The sequence below is a fragment of the Lactuca virosa genome, chromosome 8 (genome assembly GCF_052849685.1).
Source record: "Lactuca virosa cultivar CGN04683 chromosome 8, Lactuca_virosa_CGN04683_v6, whole genome shotgun sequence".
NCBI classification, from domain to species: domain Eukaryota; kingdom Viridiplantae; phylum Streptophyta; class Magnoliopsida; order Asterales; family Asteraceae; genus Lactuca; species Lactuca virosa.
This window is the reverse complement of record NC_136433.1, coordinates 182,288,633-182,305,084: the sequence shown is the minus strand read 5'-3', so window position 1 is coordinate 182,305,084 and position 16,452 is coordinate 182,288,633.

The window sequence follows — 16,452 nt, the reverse complement described above, 5'->3', positions numbered from 1 at the left end:
CCTTATAAAAAGTCATGTTGTCTTAAACGTCAAGACCGAGAATATACAAGTATTTTTCCATACTTAAAGTAATTCATGCAATCCCTTTTTATTTTAAATTTTTTCCTGTAAACTTGAAAGATTGTTAACTCCCTATGTGAGTCGCTATAACCATACTACGACAAAATAACCTGCTGCGACGTTCTTCAGGCGTCGGAAACGAAATGACATTTGTCACCCCCGATCGGCCGATCGGACTTATGCAAGCAGCATGGGTGTGGGTTATCAATCCCAATATAGATCTATACACAATTATCACGCTCTCCCTACAAGAGACTCTGGTTATAACTAATTGAGGATTTTCTGTGGTACTTAAGAGTACCTCGAAGGAGAATGTCTCACAACTTACGTTAACTAGTTTACATATAGTTTTGAGTATAAAACCTCTTCCGTGGAGGAAGTGAAATCACCTTTTATGAAAATACGTTTGTGATATAAATCCATAAACTATTACTATTATAGTTTATCAAGTAGTATATGAAAAACCCATTTGTTTTGAGAGTAAAACCTTTTCCATGTAGTATGCTTTTATCGAAAATTCATAAACTATACTTAATGTAGTTTATTGTATGTGTTCGAAATGAATGGAGGAAAACCTTAACATGAATGACTAATTTCTGTTTATGATGATAAACTAACAAGAATGTATCCAAACATGAGAAAGTTATCGTTATGCACTTTGCTCAACATACTACAAAGTGTTGTTAATATGGTAAACTATGTAACTAGTTTTTATCCTTTCTGCGCTGTTTTGAAATCATCATATAAAAATCATACAAAGTCGAAAACTAACTCCGTAAACTCTGAGAGTTTAGAAAATGTGTCTAGTTTATTCATAATTTTTATTATGATTTTTAGAATTCTCTTGCTTATGTGAAAGCGTTCATAATTACAGACTGGTCAGAATTCGTTTATGAAATGATAGGCAGTTTTGTAAAAATCACTATAAATCGTAGGAAAATAATATGGAGATGTGCAAGTAGTCCTTTTAAAGGTATAAACCTGAACTACTTTCATATTAAACAGTTTTGAAAGATATTAAGTTTAAGTTGTGTAAAACAGTTCGTGAACAGGTCACAACGTTTCTGTTGTAAGCTGTCAAGTTGAGTTTTGAATATGTGTTGGTGTTTTAACTTGTATTCCCCCCCTGAAAACTGGAGAAAACTAGAAAATGTAGGGGTATGAACTCACCTTGAGTGATTTCTTGAAGAGTGGAAGGTTGAAGATGATGAGTTTCAAGTCTAGATCACTTGATGAACACACGAAGTTTTGGATAATCCTAAGAACGATTTTTGGTGTTAAGATATGAGTCGATGATCCAAGAGTGTTATGAAAACAAGTAATATCACTTGAGTTAGGAGGAAATACTTACCAATAAGTGAATAAATGACTCAAGAACACATCAAAAGTGTGGCTGAAAGTTGAGAGAAACGAGACCCTCTTGATGGTTTTAAGAAGTGTATAATGTTTGATGGTAAAGCAAATGATCAAGGAAATCCCAGGCATTTCCTTATATGGAGGGTTGTTGGAGCAAGTGGCTAAGGTGAATGGATGTTTGCCTTGGTTTGTGTGATGTGGATAAGGTTGGACCAATGAGAAAGTGACACATAGGAGGCAAGTGGGCACATTTGACCCAGTTGTGGTGTAGGATATTCTTCTTATTATAAAATAATGATTTTTAATTAATAAATCCTTGAAAAATAATTAAAATAAGAGTTCTGGGGGGTTAAAAATGATAAAAATATGAATTTGGTGAAAAAATCCCGTCAAAAACGTCAAAAACGGGCTTAGGAGGCGAAAGTAGTCGAAAACCGGCATTAGGGACCGAACCTGCGAGGTTCGGCTCTTAGGAGTGTGAGAACCGAGAGGGAACCGAGAGTAGGAAGGGAAGACCGAAGGTCCGAAGTGGGGATGTGAGGGTCTCGGATGGGGGCCGAAGTTTGGTCCTCGCTGCTGAGCTTCGGTCTACTGAGGTTTCGGTCCGAGATGCTTCTGACAAGTTCGGCTCTGATACTTTCGGTTCTGACACTTTTGGTTCTGACACTTTCGGCTCATAAGAAGGGTTTCGGTTCCTAAGAGGGGTTTCGACTCTATATAGCTGTTTTTCGAGAAATCTTTCCGTTTGACGTGATTTTTGACCAAGTTAAGGGTTGAGATGACCCGGATGACTATAAAAAGTTTGAGAGAGATTTTGGGAGAGATTTGGGAGAGATTTCACATTCTTGGAGAGATTTGGGAGAGATTTCACATACTTGGAGAGATTTCACATACTTTGAGAGATTTGGGAGAGATTTCACATACTTGGAGAGATTTGGGAGAGATTTCACATACTTGGAGAGATTTCACATTCTTGGAGAGATTTCACATTCTTGGAGAGATTTGGGAGAGATTTCACATACTTGGAGATATTTCACATACTTGGAGAGATTTGGGAGAGAATTCACATACTTGGAGAGGTTTCACATACTTGGAGAGATTTGGGAGAGATTTCACATACTTGGAGAGATTTGGGAGAGATTTAACCTTAGCCATTATTATCGTATAATCTCGTAATGCAAGGTTCGTGAACCCCGTTATGCTTCGTTAATGATCGTTTTAAGTCCCCGAAAGGGTCCTTTGTCGTGTTTTGATGCGTTTAACTCCCTTTTTAGGGTTTTACATTATTAACACATAGATTCTTCGAGACACTTGAATTTTTGACATACAAATGCACATTTTTATACATAGAATAACTTCTTAACATACAAGTACTAGTTAAGTTTGACCGGTTTGACTTGTTGACTTTGACTTTGACTTTGACTTGAATTTGACGGTTGTCACATTATCGCCCCATTAGAAGGAATTTCGTCCCGAAATTTGCATTTGAGTGGGACATCAAGGGTTTGGGGAATAGATGTGGGTATTTTCGCTTCATTTGGTCTTCGCGTTCCCAGGTGAACTCGGGTCCTTGTTTTACGATCCAACAGACCTTCACAACAGGGATGCGTCTTTGATTTCGTCGGGAGGTATCACAAGAGTCTCGTCGGACATACATTTCTTTAAATTAACGCGTGAATGGTTGGATGTACGTTATTAGGTTCTTGGGGCAGTCGGAGTTTATATACTACTGAGCCAAACCTAGCAAGGATTTCGAATTTGTCCGATGTACCTTGGGTTTAGTTTCCTATTTTTACCGAAACATATCATTCCTCTCAATGGTGAGGCCTTCAGTAGAACTCGGTCACCAACCCGCAATTCCTAGGGTTGGCGTCGCTTATCTGTGTAGTTCTTTTGTCGGCTTCGAGATGCTTTAAGCCTTTCTCGAATTTAAACTAAGTCGTAAGTAATAACTTCCCCTCGGAGCGCTGCATAGGGTCTGCTTTAGTGTTTCTCGTTTGATTAGGTCGGTAGGGAGCATATGGGTTCGGTTTACGAGACTAGACATATTTGGATGGTAGAACGTTCATTCACACTCCTGGATAGCCTTGTCCCGAAGTTCATGGTAGGACTTGTACCTGGTCCATCTATCATTAACTTGCGCATATAGGTCGTATGTAATTAGGGTTGGTAAGACAGTTGGATGGGTGACTCCGCCCCAAGTCCACAACCAGACAAGGAACAGGAAGTAGAGCGGAAACACACATCCAATGTCCATAGAATCTTAATTATATATTATCCTCGCGTATACACTTAGTAGTGATAGACTAACCGTATTCGTCCCAAACTTCTGTGCTTGATCTTGTCCTGTTATACGTGTGCTATTCTCGAAGGGTTCACTAGGAATAAAAAGGTGCAGAAGGTATAATACTCCTCTAGTGAGTGTTTTGAGGTTTTACAGCGAGAGATGGCCCGGAGGTCTGTGTCGGATTTGTGTTTACAAGAGACGAGGGTTTCGAGGTTAGGTGAAGGGTCTTTTCGTAGCCGTTTAATCGGGAAAGTGAGGACTATACCAATCGACATCGAATGACAACAACAGATCCTTTTAGTAAAACATGTGTTAAGTTGTATTCGTACGAATCATTCGTTAGGGAGATAGAGTATCATGTGATTCTTGTTATTGTGCTCTGTTTTGATCGGTGTTATTGTTACTGCAAATGATTCATATCACAACAGCTAGTACTGGTAGTAAGTGTGTTCTGAAATTTAGTAGTGATTCCTTATATCATGATCCCCGACCGATCATTCTATGGTCGATCGGTATATGCAAGTCGTATGTAAATTGGTATTGATGAAACCGTCGAGTGAGTGGCTCTACCCTAATCTCACTACTAGACATGGAATAAGAGTCAGGACGGAATTAATTGCTTTAAGTCTGTAGTATTCTGATTATGATTAACCCTGATGTATATACCAAGTTATCCCAGCTCACTGGTAATGATCCTAAGATCATATATAAGTTTTGTTGATTTGATTGGACGAGAGAGTAGTTTAACTACTTTTTGATATATGGCAATTTTAGCAAACATACCAAATTCATTACAAACATATGGTACTTAAACGTTTTTGTTGTTGGAAACATTACAAAAGTCCTAATAAGGTTCCTTGTTGCTCCTGCTGGTTTGTTTGTCACGCTCCTCCTGTTCCTCCGTCATTCCTCTCAGTTGGACAGTCTCTCTTGACGTGTCCCATTTCACCGCATAGGTAGCATACTGGACTTACACTGATGTTGCTGATTGAAGCGATGTGCTGGGTCTGTTTCCTGCAGAAGCGGGCAGTATGTCCGTCCTTGTTGCAGTTTTCACAGTGCAACACCCGACAAACCCCATTGTGATGGTAGCTACACTTGATACACTTTGGAAGTGTTCCCATATATTGTCTGACCGGTGACTGAGTGACAGACGTTGTGGCTAGTGTCGAGGCATGAGTCGGGACTGATGTTGTAATTACAGGGGCAGCCACGGGTTGTTGTCTTTTAGAGCGTTTTTTTTAGATAGGTTGCACTTCTTTTTGTCCAAAAATTTTCGTTTCTTGTTCTTAGGTTTGTGGTCTAAGGCGTCTCCGTGGGTAGACACCCGCTGGTGTTCTCGACTGTTACTGCGGTTAGAATTGCCAACACCGCCTTCAACTCTGCTGGCGTTGTTAGTATTGAGTTGCGCCATGACGGCTGTCACGGCTGCCGTGACTGCAGCTTGGAAAGTAGCAGAGTCTATCTGCAGGATTGCTGCCTTGCTTGTTGGCTGGTTACCTCCTTGTGAAGACATAACTCTGTTGCATGGGGAGAAACGATTTCGTGAGTGGGGATGATTCTAATTATACCCTTATCATTTATATACACATATAAATTTCGCACTTTACTGAGCTATTCTTGATGTTTCTGCTAACGTTTCGGAGATGGAGTTTATGGTAGTGGGTAGAAGTAGGTTTTATACGGGCGTTAAGTTTTTCCCATCCTAGGATTAGGTTTATCCAAACACACTTAGTTGAGGAGTTCTGATGGGATCCGGTGCATTAGTGCTGGTATGATCGCACCCTATAGGTCTATGGAAAGGCACCTTTCAACCATGAGGTTTAAAAAGAAGAGATGATAATGAGTATTGAATAAGGGTTTATACGTCAGGAGTTATCTCACTCAGTTTATCTTAGTTCTAAGTGTATCGTGTTCCAATGTTTTTGGTGTCTTTTGAAAACAATTCATAATGAGAGTCTATATATAATAAACTTATGAATTCTTAGTAGTATTGCTCCTAATGAAATAATACGCATGCCCCTTTCATTTGTATGATTCTAGTATATTTAGTTTTTAGAGAAAGGTTTTGAGCTTGATGCAGGTCTACACCACATTATTGCAAGGAAAAGTTTGGACCGCAAACAAATCTCTCGACTAGTGTAATCACTAACTCGCGGGGTCGGGCCTACATATGGAGGGGAGTAACACCAACGCATACTCATTGGCCTAATCTACCAGGTCTTGTGAGTAAAATGAACTCTACTCTCGACAATTCGTCCCCAAATGGCGATTGATGTTGCTGATGGCGGCTCCACCCCTTGGTCAATGCTGCCCAACAGGGCACAGGTTCGACGTAGTCGAGGCGGTTCGCGAGAGCCCTGGCTATGTAAGGAGAGTTGTCGACCTCTGGCTCCATCTTCGACTCTTTTCCTCATCACCCACTAGCTTTCTGGGTTCGGAAAGTAGGGGTCTCCCGGTAAGTAAGGTCTTGTCATGGTGTCCGTGCGAGAATAGGGGTGAGGTAAGAGGCATATAATAATTATATTCCTAGAAATACTTATAGGGGTTTGATCCTCTTTAGTTACTTTTATAATGACATGGTGCATACCAGTTACATATCTAGGTTATATATAACTTTAGTATATCCACTTAGTGATTGTAGACCTACTAGCAAGAATCAGTTTAGTTTTCACATAAGTTATACTACCACAAAATACTCCTATAGTATTTTAAATGTTATGTTTGGTTGTTAACGATTTTCTGGTATGGGTGTTGGTAAGTTGATAGACTTGTTGTCCACTATGACTATCCCCCGGCACATACTAGTCACTTCTCGGACGAATATGTTGATCAGGCTATATTCCTCCCAGACTTGATTTCATATCCTAGGGCATATTCACATTGCACAACTCTTCTAGTTTTAACTTTTGTGTTTTCCTTAGACGTGGCACTAAGCCGGTATGCATGTATGTACTTATACTTTTAACAGGAAACTATTTATTTCTAAAAGTATAGTTATTTGAAAATGTTTAAATCAGAGACTTAAGTCCCAATGCATTTATAGTTTGTATATCTTATGTGGTTCGATATACTTAGTTCACTATAAACAATGCTCTGATACCAATCTGTCACACCCCCAAACCAAGGATGGCGGACACGTCCGGGGGTGGAGGACTTCATGTATAGTATCACAACAACGAGTATGATAGTGCCCAAAGTAAATACAACCATCATAAATATAATTGAAAAAGTTATACAATAGTATGTGTTTACATGTTTCCAATCAATTACACTTATGATGACAAAAATGAAATGTTTGACGATTTAACATCCCATCCTCAACAGTGGTTGATTTCCTGTTTCACTGAATTCCTGAGAATACAAGTAATTTGAAAAAGCGTCAACAATTAAGTTGGTGAGTTCATAAGAGTTTTATTTGAGAAAGAAGCTGTTTTCCTTGTAAAAAGCGATAGAGTATGATTTCAGAAAATTCAATATTTTCTTTATTAAACATGAAATGAACTCTCCTATGTTATGCAATAATGTACCCTAGAAAGACCTGTAAATTCCTTCTATAATCACCCAGTGTATATAAGTTATATAAAATTTAAGTTAAATAAACTATCGAATATAATGGGTCTGCCCTAGGTCCACAACCAAACAAGGAACAGGAAGTAAGGCGGGCCCACCAATTCTAAGTCGATAGTGACTAGATTCTTATATAACTCTAGCATATACACTTAGCAATTATAGCTGAAGTCTAACAATTCTAGATGAAATGTAGTTTTGATAGAAATATGTTTCCAAAGAAAATCCAATATTTTCCTTATAAAAGTCATGTAGTCTTAAATGTCAAGACAGAGAATATGTGTGTGTTTTGTACTTATAATGTTCATAATGGTAATGTGTGTCCAAAGAAAATCCAATATTTTTCCTTATAAAAAGTCATGTAGTCTTAAATGTCAAGACAAAGAATATGTGTGTTTTGTACTTATAATGTTCATAATGGTAATGTGTTTCCAAAGAAAATCCAATATTTTTCCTTATAAAAAGTCATGTAGTCTTAAATGTCAAGACAGAGAATATGTGTGTTTTGTACTTATAATGTTCATAATGGTAATGTGTTTCCAAAGAAAATCCAATATTTTTCCTTATAAAAAGTCATGTAGTCTTAAATGTCAAGACAGAGAATATGTGTGTGTTTTGTACTTATAATGTTCATAATGGTAATGTGTTTCCAAAGAAAATCCAATATATTCCTTATAAAAAGTCATGTTGTCTTAAACGTCAAGACCGAGAATATACAAGTATTTTTCCATACGTAAAGTAATTCATGCAATCCCTTTTTATTTTAAAATTTTTCTTGTAAACTTGAAAGATTGTTAACTCCCTATGTGAGTCGCTATAACCATACTACGACAAAATAACCTGCTGGGACGTTCTTCAGGCGTCGGAAACGAAATGACATTTGTCACCCCCTGAAAACTGAAGAAAACTAGAAAATGTAGGGGTATGAACTCACCTTGAGTGATTTCTTGAAGAGTGGAAGGTTGAAGATGATGAGTATCAAGTCTAGATCACTTGATGAACACACGAAGTTTTGGATGATCCTAAGAACGATTTTTGGTGTTAAGATATGAGTCGATGATCCAAGAGTGTTATGAAAACAAGTAATAGCACTTGAGTTAGGAGGAAATACTTACCAATAAGTGAATAAATGACTCAAGAACACATCAAAAGTGTGGCTGAAAGTTGAGAGAAACGAGACCCTCTTGATGGTTTTAAGAAGTGTATAATGTTTGATGGTGAAGCAAATGATCAAGGAAATCCCAGGCATTTCCTTATATGGAGGGTTGCTGGAGCAAGTAGCTAAGTTGAAGGGATGTTTGCCTTGGTTTGTGTGATGTGGATAAGGTTGGACCAATGAGAAAGTGACACATAGGAGGCAAATGGGCACACTTGACCCACTTGTGGTGTAGGATATTCTTCTTATTATAAAATAATGATTTTTAATTAATAAATCCTTGAAAAATAATTAAAATAAGAGTTCTGAGGGTTAAAAATGATAAAAATATGAATTTGGTGAAAAAAATCCCGTCAAAAACGGGCTTAGGAGGCGAAAGTAGTCGAAAACCGACATTAGGGACCGAACCTGCGAGGTTCGGCCCTTAGGAGTGTGAGAATCGAGAGGGAATCGAGAGTAGGAAGGGAAGACCGAAGGTCCGAAGTGGGGATGCGAGGGTCTCGGATGGGGGCCGAAGTTCGGTCCTCGCTGCTAAGCTTCGGTCTGCTGACGTTTCGGTCCGAGATGCTTCTGACAAGTTCGGCTCTGACACTTTCGGTTCTGACACTTTTGGTTCTGACACTTTCGGCTCATAAGAGGTTCGGCTCCTAAGAGAGGTTTCGGTTCCTAAGAGGGGTTTCAGTTCCTAAGAGGGGTTTCGGCTCTATATAGTTGTTTTTCGAGAAATCTTTCCGTTTTGCGTGATTTTTGACCAAGTTAAGGGTTGGGATGACCCGGATGACTATAAAAAGTTTAAGAGAGATTTTGGGAGAGATTTGGGAGAGATTTCACATTCTTGGAGAGATTTGAGAGAGATTTCACATACTTGCAGAGATTTCACATACTTGGAGAGATTTGGGAGAGATTTCACATACTTGGAAATGTTTCACATACTTGGAGAGATTTGGAAGAGATTTCACATACTTGGAGAGATTTCACATTGTTGGAGAGATTTCACATTCTTGGAGAGATTTGGGAGAGATTTCACTTACTTGAAGATATTTCACATACTTTGAGAGATTTGGGAGAGATTTCACATACTTTGAGAGATTTGGGAGATATTTAACCTTAGCTATTATTATCGTATAATCTCGTAATGCAAGGTTCGTGAACCCGGTTATGCTTCGTTAATGATCATTTTAAGTCCCCGAAAGGGTCCTTAGTCGTGTTTTGATGCGTTTAACTCCTTTTTTTAGGGTTTTTACATTGTTAACACATAGATTCTTCGAGACACTTGAATTTTTGACATACAAATGCACATTTTTATACATAGAATAACTTCTTAACATACAAGTACTAGTTAAGTTTGACCGGTTTGACTTGTTGACTTTGACTTTGAATTTGACTTGAAATTGACAGTTATCACAATATGGGGTGATCGTATGGTTTGTAAGAGGGATTGAAAGGACATTTGTATTTCATGGAGAGTAGAGCAAACTCCTGTTGGAAACGAAGTTCGGAGTCCAAGGGTTCAGAATCATCAATAGGATAATTTTGTGTGGGTAAGATGGGTACGGAAGGTTGAACAGATGGAACAATGGGTTTGAAAAGATCTGAAGTAGATGAGTTCGGAATGGTTGGTTCGAAAGAACTGACAAGAGCAAGTGGGCCTCCAGAGAGTTCCCTTATGGTTTGAGTGACATTAGACTCGTGTCCTTGAAGTTCATCAAAAAGTTGATAGAGCTTTAACTTTTTTCAAAGAACCATTACTTTGGAGACAAGATTTCACATTTCCCAATCCTTTGCCGAGACTGTTTATGAATTTGAGATTGTACTCCAAAGGAATTAGGACAATCCCATGAGCAGTCATGTTGTTGACCACTATTCGGTAACGGTTGGAGGCTGAGGCCACTGATTCACCAGAAGTGGTAGTGAAGTTATCGAAGTCATTGACAACTAAGGTGAGACGCTTGTCTTTCATATTTTCCGAACCTTCAATCAGTCCCTGAAGAGTGTCCCAAATCTCTTTTGCTGATTTGCACAACTTGATGTGCTCAAAGAGTGAAGGAGGAACACCAAACACCATTTCTGAGAAAGCAACTTGATCACCATGTATCTTCTCAATATCATCTGCAGTTAGAGGAGCTGGAAGAGCTTCATCCTGACCCATAAGCTGAGCAGCAGCATCTCTCACAACTGTTCTTACAGGAACATGAGGACCTTCTTTGACAGATCTCCAAATTTCTTCACCTTTATCTTTGGCCAGTAAAAATCTTTCCATTCTAACTTTCTAGTGATCATATTCTTCCAGAACTAGTAATGGGGCACGTGTAGGGCCACCCACACTATTTGCGATTTTCATTGAAATCATTTGTTGAGGATTAGAAGAAGCCATTGAAGTTAAGATATCTTCAAGAAAAAGTGGTATATAGAAGAACTTTTATCCTTAACGCAGAAATGGTTGAAATACCAAGGTAATTGCAAACCAACTATAATCTGATCTTATGGATTCAAAGGACAACCACTCGAGCTCTGATACCAATTAAGAGAACAAAATAGATCGGATGCGCAGGGACAAGGTTTGAAAACTCAAACCTTGAGTGAATGCCTAAGATCAATGTCTGCTTGCTAATAAATGTTCGAGTCAAGCCTGGATAGACGAGTCAAGTCTAAGTTAATATATTCAACAAATGATCAAGTCATAAATCAAGAATGAGAATAAAGGATCAAAGCAAGGTTACTAAATGAAGAACAAGAAGAATGTTTGAAGGAGAATTGAAATAACTTAGTAAATGTCAAAAGTGAGTGAATGATCCGTAGTTGACTTTGCATTGAAAGCTCCTTTAAATAGGAGTGTAGGATACAATGAATAAACTGAGAGACTAACATAGAGCCAGTCAATAGAGAAGTTCATGACATTCTGATTTTCTAACTTTACAAAAAGACTAAGTCCTATGAAGTGTCAAATCAATACAAAGACAAATTACATTAATTGCATAAGGACAAAATATTCATTCCGGATCAGCACACATTCCGTACATGATGACCATTCCGGAATGCCTTCACTTCTAAACATCTCTTCTTCAACTCTTCAAGTCCAGACAGATTCCAGACCACTCTTCACTTCGGAACATATACACACTTCAGAATTGTCACTGGGACTTAGGATTTCTAGAGGTTCACTTTCAATGTTCCAACAGAAACTCACAACATTGTCGGATGTCTTGTTGATCCACCTCTGAGCCATCAAGAGTTTAAGTCCATGGTTCATGGAATAAAAAACTACAAGATCACCCATCCGATTCGAGCAAATCCTGTCATTTACAAAAATCTTGTGGGTGAATTCTGGGATAAAGTTTCTTTCAATCAAGCAGGAGGAAACGAAGCATGCACTGTGGAATCAACTGTTAGGGGGAAGAAGATAAATGTGTCAGAACAAACCATCCGGGAAGTTCTTCGATTTGGAGATCAGCCTGGATCCCCGAATGATATTCCTGCTGCTCAAATTAGGGAGGTTCTTGAAAGAATGGGATATGAAGGAACCGTTCCTCCAACCTTGAAAAAATTACTCCCTCCCTACTGGTGGTTTCTTGCTCACACCTTCATGATATGCATTTCAGGAAGAAAAAGGGGAGCAGATGAGATCTCCCAATCATCTACCTGTGCCATTGTTGCTCTCACCATAGATTTGGACTTTAATTTTTCAAGAATTGTGTTCAATGAAATGAAGAGTAACCTCAAATTGAAAAAGAAGGATGTATTGTTAATGTACCCAAGGTTTCTACAAATGATCTTTGATGATCAATATCTCGATTTGGAAAGAACAGGTGATACTTTGGATATGAAATCCTTGGGTCCAAACACTTTTGGCTTGATGAATCAGAATCACAAGGGTTCTAAGGTTGTGTTCCGAGGAAAAAGGCCTTTGGTGAAGTTTGGAAGATTTGAAGAAATCGAAGAAGCTCCTGTTCCTCAAGATATAACGGTACATGAGCCTGAAGTTGTTGCTGATGTCACTCCTCCTGCAGCAATCGTAGTAGAGGAGCATGTTCCTGTTCATGATGTTGATGATGATGATGATGTTGATGATGGTGATGATGATGAAGGAGAAGGGATTGATGAAGGGGGTGTTTCAAGGTGTTTTAATGATGAAGATTTCTCGTTTGATTTTGAGGTGAATGATGATGACTTTCGTTCATTTTTTGATGATATTGAAGTCAATGACGTTGTGAGTTCTCCAACTGAGACCGAGGGAGATTATGATGACGTTTGATGATACTAACATTCTCAAGCTATCAATTCAAACGCCTGCTTAGATGGAAGAGATTATAGCTCAATTGGAGTCAACTGCAAGGATTCCTCCCCGAGCAGTTGTCACTCCAAACATTACTCCATCTGAATGTGATCCTAAAGAGTCTCAAGCCTCCCAACCGCCTCTGAAACAAAGACGTGCTGATCCGAGGCCAAGGGTGCTCATCAGGGAACAAGCTCAATCTGCTCAACAGCCAACCCCAACCAATGAACACATCCAACCAGCTCGTGTCGAAAGCCAAATTTTGCAAGAAGGGCCTAGTTCTGCTCATACAACTTTTGAAGCAGGAAGCTCTTTAGCTCCTAGTGGTTTTAAAGCCCTTCAATGTGCGCATGATGTCGCCTCGGAAAGGCTTGCCAGGTTTCTAGCCCAAGAAAGTGTTGCCCCTGCACCCAAGGGCAAAGGTATATCAATTGGTGCAGGGAGATCCAACAATGAAGATCCAACATTTTTTGAGATCAAGGAAGAAATCGGGATCTTAAATCAGAAGCTTATTGAGAAAGATGTCCTGATTGGAACTCTTGATGTTAGAGTTTCCAAGCTTGAGAGAGAAAATTCTCAAAAGTCAAGGCAAATTTCTGATTTGCAGCTAGATCTTGGTGCTCTCTCTGCTGGATACTTTGATTTGAAGAACAAGTTGATTAGCGAATTTGGTGACAAATTCAAAACATTTGTCAGTGCGCCTAATGAAGCTAATGCATCCTCAAGTGTATCTTCCCCAGCATCTCAAGATATTCCTCGTCAGGCCAGTGCAACTCGTATTGTTTACCGATTTGATAATGAACCTGCTCATGCTGATCCTAGAGTAATCTTGAAACGAGCTCAGAGGCAAGCCAAAACTCAAGGAAAAGGTCAATTACTCTTCATGAAAATTTCCGATGAAAACATCCATGGAGATCGGCCTCAATTTAGTGTCACTGAGCTCGGAAAAAAGAGATTCAAAGGCAAGTACGGAGATTGGTCGGGCATCAAGGTGTGGGGATTTCACGACAAGAAGAATATATGGGCGGCCAAAAGAAAAAGTGGCAATGTGGAGTACTACGAACATCAAAATGACTTCAGTTCTTAGACTAACGTTGATCTTACAGAATTAGCTATTGCTGCCTTCCACAACCCATCGAATGACCCTCGTGGTACTGAATTCAAGCTCTTCTTGGAGAATCAAGTGAAGAGAAAGTTCGATGGGATGAAGACTGTAGATTCATTCGTGAAGAAAGTCAAAGGTGTTTTTGATACCAACACCAACCGACCGAACCGTGAAAAATGTGATGTGGCCTCCCACCAAGCAGATGAAGCATATTCCTATTGTTCAACAGTCACCTGACGGTTCTCTGCATAATATGGAATATTGGGTTTTTGATGAGGCCATAGCCACTGCCGTGATCAAGCTTCCGACTGGTAATATTCGTCTTCTTGAAGCGCAGGATCTCTTACAATTCGGTGAGCGTGATATCCGTACTCTGGCAGAGCATCAGATTGTGGTCAATGATGATATTTTGGAGGTTGCTGCCAAAGAATTCACTGGCATGGTTGCTGAAATCATAAACAAGAGAATGTGGAAAGGTGCTATGGGAAGCTCCGATGTGCTGATCGTCGACAAGCCTTGAGATCAAGCTAGCATCAAACCAATGGGGAGATTGTTAGAACCTAATTTGTTGGTTTGTGCTAGGCATATATATTTTTTAGGATTTGTTATTGTTTGTTAGGGGTTATTTGGTGTTTTCGGTTGGTTGGACCGAAATCATCCTTGATTTCCGTCCCTTGGTGTTTTCAGTTGTGAGTTGGTTTGTGCATTAGTGTTCCCTATATATAGGAGACTTAGATGACCGGTTTTGGGTTAGCAGTTTTCGGTCATAGCTTTGTGTAGGGTCCTTTGTACCAGACGATTCTATGAAATACAATCATGTGCATTTGGATTGATCTTGCTTCTTCTTCTTCTTCTTCACGACTCATCATTTGCTGTTTGATTTCGATTGATCACTAGCTGATTCATTGTTTGGGACTTACAGATTTACGGGGGAAAATCGTTCTGGAAATGGTTCTTCCAGTGCTGGAAGTTACCAAATTTGTAATTTCTTACATATGACAACTAGCCATGCTCCTTCTTACAATGACCCTATAAATACGGGTGATTATAAGTTTAAAGGTAAGGATGTTGTTCACATTGACCTTACTGTTGATGTTGATAAATCTGCGAATGCTAAGGCAAAAGTAATGATGTTGGTTGATGATGGTAATATAATTCCACATGGAGAGCCAATTGAACAGTTTTAGAGTTACACTGAATTTGATGGGGATGATCATGAAGGTGGAGATGAGGAAACCGATCCCTTACAACCCCAAAAATCACAATAGGAAAAGTTTTCTTTTTAATTTTTCCGATTCTGAAGAAACACAACTCACCCATTGGGGTATGCCTGAACCTTTACCACTGCCCAAATTAGATCAACAAAATCGTAAAGGGGCTACAACGCACATCTATAATTCCCATATGAAGTTATACCAACTCTTCAAAAACAAAGAAGCACTTAAGCTTAATTTAAGTCTGAAAAGTATTAGTGGGTTTCCAATATAAAGTGAAAAAAATCTACAAATGACAGGGTTGAAGCTGTTTGCTATATGGATAATTGTGACTGACAGATTTGGGCAACAAAACATAATACTACTGATACATTGCAAGTGATTAAACTATCAGAGAATGTGACAACCGTCAAAATTCGAGTTAGTTCTAGATTTGATAAACTTAGTTGCACATATAGGCACAACACATATTAGATTTAGTAATTAGAAGCTAAGTTATAACCTACTAGAAACTTGGAAACAGATAGAAACAATGGATGGTGTACTTAGATTTCACCTTGATATGTGAATTCTACATCTACTAAGCTGTAGTGACTATCCATATTCGGGTCACTCTTTGACTCGAACACCTTTTCATGAATCATATACACACATCATGCACTTGACCTAGTGGTAGAAATTAGGTCAAAGTCTCATAGAAACTTAAGTCAAAGTTGAAGACTAGGCCTAGTATACTTGATTCCTCAATTTCGCTTGAATCTCAGAATCACTACATAGAATGCCAATAAACCGATAAAAATAAACTACAAACATTATTTATAACTATAAAAGAGTTATAATACCATAAGATAATTTGAAGTCTCAAATATTCAATTGATTTTGATATCCAAAGATTTACAAACTCTCAAAAACCCTAAATGCCCTAAAAACCTAAATTTATGAAATTTAACCTTAAAAATTCTATAAAAATAGTTATGAACCTCATAATATGATCTTATAATAATTAAAATTATAAAAATGCATTCATGGAAAATAAAATTTAACTCATTAACATTTACCGTTAATTTATAAATCAAAAATTAAGGTTTTATGAATAAAAACTTGATTTTAGGTGCACATTTTATAAAAAGTCGGATATTTTTATAAAAGATTTGAATTTTTATAAAAGAAACAAGAGAGAGAGAGCCTCTCCTCCCCTAAAATCGGATCCCTCTCTCCCCATATCTCTCTCACACTCTCATTCTCCAACACACACACATCTCTCTCTAGAAAACTCTCTCTACCTTCTCTCTACGTTTTCTCTCCAAACACCACTCCATTCTCTATTCCTCCCTCTAAGAACCAAGAAATTTTCCAGAAAACAAACCCATGAACACTCCTCAAACTCGAAATCTTCATCATCTTGTGGTATTCTTGAAGGTAAAATCGATT